Source organism: Panthera tigris, chromosome C1 (genome assembly GCF_018350195.1).
Source record: "Panthera tigris isolate Pti1 chromosome C1, P.tigris_Pti1_mat1.1, whole genome shotgun sequence".
In the NCBI taxonomy this organism is placed as follows: domain Eukaryota; kingdom Metazoa; phylum Chordata; class Mammalia; order Carnivora; family Felidae; genus Panthera; species Panthera tigris.
The window spans coordinates 35,955,788-35,967,263 of NC_056667.1; the positions used below are offsets into that span (position 1 = coordinate 35,955,788).

Here is an 11,476-nt window from a genome sequence, read left to right on the forward strand (position 1 = left end):
GCCCAACACAGGGCTTGAACTCACAAATGAAATTGTGACCTGAGCTGAAGTTGGCCATGTAACTGACTGGGCCACCCAGGTGCCCCTAGTAATGATTCTTCTATAAATAACTTCCCCACACTATCTTTAAGTATAGTCTATACAGTAAAGACAGGACAGGAGTTTTGTTTTGTTTTGTTTTAAAATTTTTACTTATTTATTTTGAGAAAGAGAGAAAGCGTGAGCTAGGGAGGGGCAGAGAGAGAAGCCAGAGCAAGAATCCCAAATAGGATCCACACTGTCAGCTGAGAGCTGGATGTGGGGCTTGAACTCATGAACTATGAGATCATGACCTGAGCCGAAGTCACACTTAACCTACTGAGTGCCCCAAGACAGGATAGAAGTGTGATGCTTACTGTTATTTATCAATTTTCAGAGTAATGATTCAGTGCCCTAGCAACTTCCAAAGGTAACTAAAGAATACATTTTAGTGTTCAAATCATTGCAGTCATTATTCTTATTGATATTCAAATTATTCCATCTTTGGTAAGTAGGGATCCCTTTCTAGTTGGCTCCTGTATGATTTTTTTTTATAGCACAACTTATATATTTTAAATGGACAAAAATTAGTATCATTCACAGTATCTTAAGATAAATTGCCTTTAAATGGGAGCTTCCTTTCCAGTACTTTGAGGTCTACAAGACGTATCTAGAAAATTTACTACTGTGAAAAATGAAGACTGCTTAAATGAAGACTGTCAAAAGACAGGTAGGGGGAGGACCTGTGGTTTTTCTTTTTGATTAATTGTTGTAACACTGTCCTTCGGGCGGCTGAGGGAGTTTCATGTTTTCTTTAGACATCATTAGGCTCCTGAGCTCTTGCAGGACAACTTTGATGCTGTATGAATTCTGCCATTTTGCTAGCACTGATATGGCTCTTAGGTCCACCACTCCATTAGAACTATTAACTGCATTCATATTAATTTTTGTTACAGATCTTACAAAGTGGGGTGCTTCTGGGTATTTAGGTCCGCATTCTATTTTAAGGCTGTATATTCAGTTTTTGTAAATTGTTCTTGGAAGCCCAATTATCATTCCTGTCCATCTTGTAAGTGTCATGTCTTCATCACCTTCTAGACCCCAGCTAACTGTGCCATCTCCTACTCCTTTCTGGCCTTCTTCCAGTTCTTCCAACAGTCAAAAATTGCAAGGGACTTTTACTCCCGAGCCCGTGGTGGCTGCCATCTTGCGTTGCTGTCGCTCCTGTATGATTTTAACACACCACCAGTAGTCTTTGATACCTTCCTTGCTTTCAGGCACAAGATACTTCAGACTCATCTTAACATTATTTCTTTTTTTAATGTTTATTTTTAAGAAAGAGAGTGTGAACATGGGCAGGGTGGGGAGAGAGGGAGACACAGAATCTGAAGCAGGCTCCAGGCTCTGAGCTGTCAGCACAGAGCACGATGTAGGGCTTTAATTCATGAACCACGAGATCATGACCTGAGCTGAAGTCAGACGCTTAATCAACTGAGCTACCCAGGCACCCCTCACCTTAACATTTGTTGTCCCAGGCCTGGAATCAGCTATTCCTCCAAGGAGTTTTAGATCCTTTTTAATAGGAAATGGTATTTAGAGACTATAATTTGGACACTAGAGGGAGCTAATTGTTACTGGGTTGGAGTGTACATCATTTTAAAAAAGATTCTTAATTGTTAATACACAGTTTGGATAATACCACTGTTTTCCTTGGAAGGTTGTGTTAAAGACTAGAGAATGGAGACTTTCCAATTTAGCAAAGTATTTCACAATGAAGTAGACTAAACTTATTAATCAGAAGTTCACTATTATTTGCGTTTTTATTTTCCTTCTCTCTCTCTCTTTTCCATTTCTCCTGAGAAATAATAGTCTGGGTTGGAAATGAGTAGGGAAGAAAAATGGTTGATAAGAGAGACTACTTTAAGGTTTGAGCAGAACATTTGCTGTAGAATTACCAGAGGCAGAGACAAAATAATTTCTCATATTAACCAAAGAAATACATAATTCTGGAATGCAAAGAAGATAGAAAAATCAGTGGTTCCTTCAGCAGGAGGTAATGGAAGAAAAGTATATAAGGTACTTACTGCTTCTTTTTGGTGCACAACCCAGAAGGGGTCAATAATTCCACAGTCGTTATAAATACTAATCTGGTAAGCAAATCAACAGAGAATCAAAGGACAAGTAAAGTAGTTTTTTTATACACCACAAGAGAACTGAACTCAAAGTTCACAGTCCACCATTGTCCTTACTTCCCTCAAAACTTAGTCTTTATTTTTAATTTTTTTTTAACGTTTATTATTGAGAGACAGACAGAGACAGAGCATGAGCATGGGAGGGACAGAGAGAGGGGGAGACACAGAATCTGAAGCAGGGTCCAGGCTCTGAGCTTTCAGCACAGAGGCCGACACACGGCTCAAACTCATAAACTGTGAGATCATTACCTGAGCTGAAGTCAGACGCTTAACTGACTGAGCTACCCAGGCGCCCCAAAACTTAATCTTTTTGAAGATGACAGAGCAGCATAGAAGTTCTCTGCTCATCCCTGAAATGCAACTAGACAAGCAACAAACCATTTTGCACATCTAGAAAATTGATCTGAGGATTAACACAACAATCTGCATAGGTTGAGCCACAGAACTTGGCAGATATGTGGCGGTGGATTGGTGAAATGAGGGAGAGAGAAGCCATGGAGGGTAGGGAGCTGTTTTTGTTTGTGGAGAGAGGACAGACAGAGGGGGGAGAGTACAAGAAAAGCACTCCCCCCAAAAGCAGCTAGAGGGAAAGAGAAAGAGTGGAAGCACCCACAAGGATCTGAACAAGAAAGGGAGAAAGGAAAAAGGAGAGAGTTTCAATGCCATTAGAACTCTATAAACAGGGGAGTGCAGAGTCTGAAATTCCACAGCTCAATACCTGGCCATGCTCTGGTGGGAAGGGCGAATCCCCAGGAGCAGACAGTGAGGTCCTTGGGGTCCTTGGGCCATATGGGGAGAGAGGTTCTCCTGCTGAGAGGACATCTGGTAGAGGCTATGCAGCTTTCCCATGGGAAAAGGTCCCAGCAGACCCTGGAGAACAGAAACATTTGCCAGTGTTGGAACAAGGACACTAGGGTGCAGTGAAGCCTGGGTGCCAGTTGTGTGTTCTGATTTGCCATAGTTCTCTGAACTGCTGCTGCTACATGATTGCATGAACTTTTTCTGAGGCAGACTGACATCTGGGCACAGTCCCTGGGCCTCTGCAGTGCAGTTGCATGAGCGTTCCTTGGGGGTCAAGCTGGTACCAGGCCACTGCTTGGTGAGACCCTCCCCCAGAGGGTTGGAGGGGGCCCAAGCCACAGGGCCCTCAGAAGTGACGGGTTTGGAAACCCATCCCCATCTGAGATAAAATTCAGGAGAGAGGTGCCACCTGGCCGGCTGATGACTTGGTGACTGACATTGTAGAAGTGGGGAGGGGATGGAAGCTGGAGACAAAGAAGGGTGCCTGATGGCTGGTTGGTGACAGCACGGAGTTCTGATGCTACAGACTGTGAAGTTGTGTGATGCCATGTTCACCTCTCCCTCGCCTGCACATACACAGACACCAGAGCCACACCAATCCACCCCAATAAGCTAAGCAACGCCACCTAGTGGAGAACAGAGCCATTACACCAAACCCCATCTAACTGTGCCAACCAAGCCCTAGAGAATGACCACAAGTCTCTGCCCTGCTGAGTGTATGTACTATAAAGTGCTTCCTAGTTTGGCTTCTAGGGCAAACTGGATGTAATTTCATTCAGATTTCATTCTGTTTGATGGTCCACCTATTCATTTTTTTTCTCTTTTTCTTTTCTTATTCTTGGGTACAGAAAGAGAAAAAAATTATTTTCATTTTCTGTTTTTATAAAAGATTTAAAAAACATTTTAACTGTATTTTTTGTAAATTTTTTTATTCTGTTTTACTTTCTCATTTCATTTTATTCCATTTTATTGTATACATTAAAATTTTTTAAATCGTTTTCTTTTTTCTTTTTTTTCTCTCTTTCTTTTTATGTTTTCCCCCTCTTTTCTTTTCTTTCCCTTTCTTCTTTATTCTGTTAAGCTTTTTTCAACAACCAGACCAAAACACATCTAGGATCAAGCTTCCTTTATTTGATTTTTTTGTTGTTTTAATTTTCTAATTTTAATTTTAATTTTTAATTTTATTAATTCTTTCTCTTCCTCCAAAATGACAAAAAGAAGGAATTCACCCCAAAAGAAAGAACAGGAAGAAACGACAGCCAGGGACTTAATCAGCACAGATATAAGGAAGATGTCTGAACTAGAATTGAGAATTACGATAACAAGAATACTAACTGGGGTTGAAAAAAAGCATGGAATCCCTTTCTGCAGAGATTTAAAAAAGTAAAATCTAGTCAGGACGAAATTAAAAAATGCTATAGCTGAGATACAATCTCTATTAGATGCCACGGCAGCAAGGATGGATGAAACAGAGCAATGAATCAGCGATACAGAAGAAAAAATTATGGAGAATAATGGAGCAGAAAAAAAAAGAGGGAAATCCAGGCAAAAGAGCACGATATAAGAATTAGAGAACTCAGTGACTTATTAAAAAGGAATAACATCTGAATCATAGGAGTCCCAGAAGATGAAGAGAGAGAAAAAGTGGTAGAAGGTTTAAGTGAGCAAATCATAGATAAAAACTTTCCTAACCTGGGGAAAGACACAAACATCAAAATCTAGGAAGCACAGAGAACTCCCATTAGATTCAACAAAAACCAACTATCAACAAAGCATATCATAGTCAAATTCACAAAATACACAGACAAAGAAAGAATTATGAAAGCAGCAAGGGAAAAAAAGTCCTTAACCTATAAAGGAAGACAGATCAGGTTTGCAGCAGACCTATCCTCAGAAACTTGGCAGGCCAGAAAGGAGTGGCAGGATATATTCAATGTGCTGAACTGGAAAAATACGCAGCCAAGAATTCTTTATCCAGCAACGCTGTCATTCAAAATAGAAGGAGAGATAAAGAGTTTCCCAGAAAAATGAAAACTAAAGGAGTTAGTGACCACTAAACCAGCCCTATGAGAAATATTAAAGGGAACTCTCTGAGGGGAGAAAAGATTGAAAAAAAAAAAAAAGACCAAAAGCAACAAAGACTAGAAAGGACCATAGAACATCACCAGAAATTCCAACTCTATAGGCAACACAATGGCAATAAATTCATATCTTTCAGTACTCACTGTAAATGTCAATGGACTAAACACTCCAATCAAAAGACATAGGGTAACAGAATGGATAAAAAAATAAGATTCATCTATATGCTGTTTACAAGAGACTCATTTTAGACCTAAAGTCACCTTCATATTGAAAGTAAGAAGATGGAGAACCATCGATCATGCTAATGGTCACCAAAAGAAAGCCAGAGTAGCTATACTTATATCAGACAATGTAGATTTTAAAACAAAGACTATAACAAGAGATGAAGAAGGATTTTATATCACAATTAAGCGGTCTATCCATCAAGACCTAACAATTGTAAACATTATGCCCCCAACATGCAGACACCCAAATATATAGATCAATTAATCACAAACATAAAGAAACTCATTGGCAATAATACCATAATAATAGGGGACTTCAACACCCCACTTACAACAATGGACAGATCATCTAAGCAGAAAATGAAAAAGGAAACAATGGCTTTGAATGACACACTGGAACAGATTGACTTAACATATATATTCAGAACATTTCATCCCAAAGTAGCAGAATACACATTCTTCTCTAGTGCACATGGAACATTCTCCAGAATAGATCATATACTGGGACACAAATCAATCCTCAGCAAGTACAAAAAGATCAAGATCATATCGTGCATATATTCAGACCACAGTGCTATGAACCTTGAAGTCAACCACAAGAAAAAAATTGGAAAGACAACAAATACTTGGAGACTAAAAACATCCTACTAAAGAATGAATGGGCTAACCAAGAAGTTAAAGAAGAAATTAAAAAGTACATGGAAGCCAATGAAACTGATCACACCACAGCCCAAAATCTCTGGGATGCAGCAAAGGCAGTCATAAAAGGGAAGTATATAGCAATCCAGGCCTTCCTAAAAAAGGAAGAAAGGTCTCAGATACACAACCTTACACTTTAAAGAGCTGTAAAAATAACAGCAAATAAAATCCCAAACCAGCAGAAGCAGGAAATAATAAAGATTACAGCAGAAATCAATGCTATCAAAACAAAACAAAACAAAACAAAACAGTAGAACAGATCAGTGAAACCAGGAGCTGGTTCTTTGAAAGAATTAACAAAATTGATAACCCCCTAGTCAGTGTAATCAAAAAGAAAAAGGAAAGGACCCAAATAAATAAAATCAAGAATGAAAGAGGAGAGATCATAACCAATAAAGCAGAAATACAAACAATAATAAGAGAATATTATGAGCAATTATATGCCAATAAATTGGGCAATCTGGAAGAAATGGACAAATTCCTTGAAACATACAAACTACCAAAACTGAAATGGGAAGAAATAGAAAATTTGAACAGACTTGTACCCAATAAAGAAATTGAATTAGTAATCAAAAATCCCCCAAAAAGCAAGAGTCCAGGGCCAGATGGCTATCCAGGGGAATTCTATCAAACATTTAAAGAAGAATTAATACGTATTCTTTTGAAGCTGTTCCAAAAAATAGAAATGATAGGAAAACTTCCAAACTAATTCTATGAGGCCAGCATTACTTTGATTCCAAAACCAGACAAAGACTCCACTAAAAAGGAGAACTACAGAACAATTTCCCTGATGAACATGGATGCAGAAAGTCTCAACAAGATACTAACCAACTGGATCCAACAATACATTAAAAGAATTATTCACCATGACCAAGTGGTATTTATACCTGGGATGCATGGCTGGTTCAACATCTGCAAGTCAATCGATGTGATACATCACATTAATAAAAGGAAGGACAAAAACTAAATGATTCTCCCAATAGATGCAGAGAAAGCATTTGACAAAATCCTTTCTTGATAAAAACCCTCAAGAAAGTAGGGATAGAAGGATCATTCCTTGAGTTCATAAAAGCCATATAAAAAAGACCCACTGTTAATAACATCCTCAATGGGGGAAAACTGAGAACTCTCCCCTTAAGGTCAGGAACACGACAGGGATGTTCACTCTTGCAACTGTTATTCAACATAATGTTGGAAGTCCTAGCCTCAGTAATCAAACACAAAGAAATAAAAGGCATCCAAATCGGTAAGGAGCAAGTCAAACTTTCACTCTTCGCAGACAACATGATACTCTATATGGAAAACCCAAAGGATTCCACCAAAAAATCCTGCTAGAACTGATCCATGAATTCAGCAAACTCGCAGGATATAAAATGAATGCACAGAAATTGTTGCATTTCTATACACCAATAATGAAGAAGCAGAAAGAGGAATCAAGGAATTGATTCCATTTACAATTGCACCAGAAACCATGAAATACCTAGGAATAAACCTAACCAAAGAAGTGAAAAATCTATACACTGAAAAACTATAGAAAGCTTATGAAAGAAATTGAAGACACACACACAAAATAAAGGAAAAATATTCCATGCTCCTGGATTGGAAGAGCAAATATTGTTAAAATGTCAATACTACCCAGAGCAATCTACATATTCAGTGCAATCCTTATCAAAATAACACCAGCATTCTTCACAGAGCTAGAACAAACAATCCTAAAATCTGTATGGAACCAGAAAAAGACCCTGAATAGCCAAAGCAATCCTGAAAAAGAAAACCAAAGCTGGAGGCATCACAATTCCAAACTTCGGGATGTATTACAAAGCTGTAATCATCAGGACAGTGTGGTACTGGCACCAAAACAGACACTCAGATCAATGGAACAGACTAGAGAACCCAGAAATGGACCCACAAATGTACGACCAACTAATCTTTGACAAAGCAGGAAACAATATCCAAAGGAATAAAGATAGTCTCTTCGGCAAATGGTGCTGGGAAAACTGGACAGTGGCATGCAGAAAAATGAACCTGGACCACTTTCTTACACCACACACAAAAACAAACTCAAAATGGATGAAAGACCTAAATGTAAGACAAGAAGCCATCAAAATCCTAGAGGAGAAAGAAGGCAAAAGCCTCTTTGACCTTGGCCGCAATAACATCTTACTCAACATGTCTCCAGAGGCAAGAGAAACAGACGCAAAAATGAACTATTGGGACCTCATCAAAATAAAAAGCTTCTGCACAGTGAAGGGAACAGTCAACAAAACTAAAAGACAACTGATTGAATGGGAGATGATATTTGCAAATGACATATCAGATAAAGGGTTAGTATCCAAAAGCTATAAAGAACTTATCAAACTCAACACCCAAAAAACAAATAAGCCAGTGAAGAAATGGGCAAAAGACATGAATAGACACTTCTCCAAAGAACACATCCAGATGGCTAACAGACACATGAAAAGATGCTCAACATCACTCATCATCAGGGAAATACAAATCAAAACCACAATGACATGCCACCTCACACCTGTCAGAATGGCTAAAATTAACAACTCAGGCAACAACAGATGTTGGCAAGGATACAGAGAAAGAGGAACCCTTTTGCACTGCTGGTGGGAATGCAAACTGGTGCAGCCACTCTGGAAAATAGTATAAAGGTTCCTTAAAAAATTAAAAGTAGAACTACCCTACAATTCCACAATTGCACTACTAGGTATTTATCCAAAGGATACAGTTTCGAAGGGACACATGCACCCCAGTATTTATATCAGTGCTATCGACAATAGCCAAAGTATGGAAAGAGACCAAATGTCCACGCAGATGAATGGATAAAGAAGATGGGGTATATATATACAATGGATTATTACTTGGCAATCAAAAAGAATGGAATCTTGCCATTTGCAACCACATGGATGAAACTAGAGTGTATTAAGCCAACCGAAATTAGTCAGAGAAGAACAAATATCATGACTTCACTCATGTGTGGAATTTAAGATATAAAACAGATGAACATAATGGGAGGGAGGCAAAAATAATATAAAGACAGGGAGGGGGAAATACATAAGAGACAACTCTTAAATATAGAGAACAAACTGAGGGTTGCTGGAGGGGTTGTGGCGGGGGATGGGCTAAATGGGCAAGGGGCATTAAGGAAGACACTTGTTGGGTTGAGCACTGGGTGTTATATGCAGGGGAATGAATCACTGGATTCTACTCCTGAAATCATTATTTCACTATCTGCTAACTAGCTTGGATGTAAATTTAAAAAAAAAGAAAAGAAAGAAAAAAAGAAGAAAACTTGACCAAAAACTTAATCTTTTTTTTTTTTTTTTTGGAGAGAGTGAGGGTGCAAGTGAGTGAGGGGCAGAGAGAGAGAGAGAGAGAGAGAGAGAGAGAGAGAAGGAGAAAGAAGGAGAGAGAGAAAATCCCAAGCTTGAACTCATGAACTGAGAGATCATGACCTGAATTGCAGTCAGAGGCTTAACTGACTGAGCCACCCAGGTGCCCCAAAACTTAATCTTGAATCTTGATTAAATATCACTTAGCATCTAAAACATGCCTTGGTTTTGACGTCTAATACTCATGATTTTATTTTGGTTAAGGAAAGAGAGATGAATGCTGGCTGGACCTCTTGTGATCTGGATCATGTTTCCTATAAAGGTCGGTTTCAGGGCTTCCAGAAGTTGGGTTTAGCCAGAAAATAACACCCCAAACAGGATTTTTTTTTCCAACGGGCCTTTTTTACATGGTACTTTTCAAAGACAATTGCCTATTTCAAAGGCAATAATTCTCAGCCCTGACTTGAAGAACTTTTTTTTTTAACCTTGTTTCACTATTTTATTTTATTTTATTATTATTTTTTTTAATATATGAAGTTTATTGTCAAATTGGTTTCCATACAACACCCAGTGCTCATCCCAAAAGGTGCCCTCCTCAATACCCATCACCCACCTTCCCCTCCCTCCCACCCCCCATCAACCCTCAGTTTGTTCTCAGTTTTTAAGAGTCTCTTATGCTTTGGCTCTCTCCCACTCTAACCTCTTTTTTTTTTTTTCCTTCCCCTCCCCCATGGGTTTCTGTTAAGTTTCTCAGAATCCACATAAGAGTGAACACATATGGTATCTGTCTTTCTCTGCATGGCTTATTTCACTTAGCATCACACTCTCCAGTTCCATCCACGTTGCTACAAAGGGCCATATTTCATTCTTTCTCATTGCCACGTAGTACTCCATTGTGTACATAAACCACAATTTCTTTATCCATTCATCAGTTGATGGACATTTCGGCTCTTTCCATAATTTGGCTATTATTGAGAGTGCTGCTATAAACATTGGGGTACAAGTGCCCCTATGCATCAGTACTCCTGTATCCCTTGGGTAACTTCCTAGCAGTGCTATTGCTGGGTCATAGGGTAGGTCTATTTTTAATTTTTTGAGGAACCTCCACTCTGTTTTCCAGAGCGGCTGCACCAATTTGCATTCCCAACAACAGTGCAAGAGGGTTCCTGTTTCTCCACATCCTCGCCAGCATCTATAGTCTCCTGATTTGTTCATTTTGGCCACTCTGACTGATGTGAGGTAATATCTGAGTGTGGTTTTGATTTGTATTTCCCTGATGAGGAGCGATGTTGAGCATCTGTTCATGTGCCTGTTGGCCATCTGGATGTCTTCTTTAGAGAAGTGTCTATTCATGTTTTCTGCCCATTTCTTCACTGGGTTATTTGTTTTTTGGGTGTGGAGTTTGGTGAGTTCTTTATAGATTTTGGATACTAGCCCTTTGTCTGATATGTCATTTGCAAATATCTTTTCCCATTCCGTTGGTTGCCTTTTAGTTTTGTTGGTTGTTTCCTTTGCTGTGCAGAAGCTTTTTATCTTCATAAGGTCCCAGTAGTTCATTTTTGCTTTTAATTCCCTTGCCTTTGGGAATGTGTCAAGTAAGAAATTGCTGCAGCTGAGGTCAGAGAGGTCTTTTCCTTCTTTCTCCTCTAGGATTTTGATGGTTTCCTGTCTCACATTCAGGTCCTTTATCCATTTTGTGTTTATTTTTGTGAATGGTGTGAGAAAGTGGTCTAGTTTCAATCTTCTGCATGTTGCTGTCCAGTTCTCCCAGCACCATTTGTTAAAGAGACTGTCTTTTTTCCATTGGATATTCTTTCCTGCTTTGTCAAAGATTAGTTGGCCATACTTTTGTGGGTCTAGTTCTGGGGTTTCTATTCTATTCCATTGGTCATGTGTCTGTTTTTGTGCCAATACCATGCTGTCTTGATGATTACAGCTTTGTAGTAGAGGCTGAAGTCTGGGATTGTGATGCCTCCTGCTTTGGTCTTCTTCTTCAAAATTACTTTGGCTATTCGGGGCCTTTTGTGGTTCCATATGAATTTTAGGATTGCTTGTCCTAGTTTCGAGAAGAATGCTGGTGCAATTTTGATTGGGATTGCATTGAATGTGTAGATAGCTTTGG

At 39.0% G+C, this 11,476-nt stretch overlaps 1 pseudogene; it reads right to left on the minus strand.

The window, feature by feature from the left end:
- Nucleotides 1-780: 780 nt before the first annotated feature.
- LOC102950732 lies at nucleotides 781-1,224 on the minus strand (annotated as a pseudogene).
- Nucleotides 1,225-11,476: the final 10,252 nt, after the last annotated feature.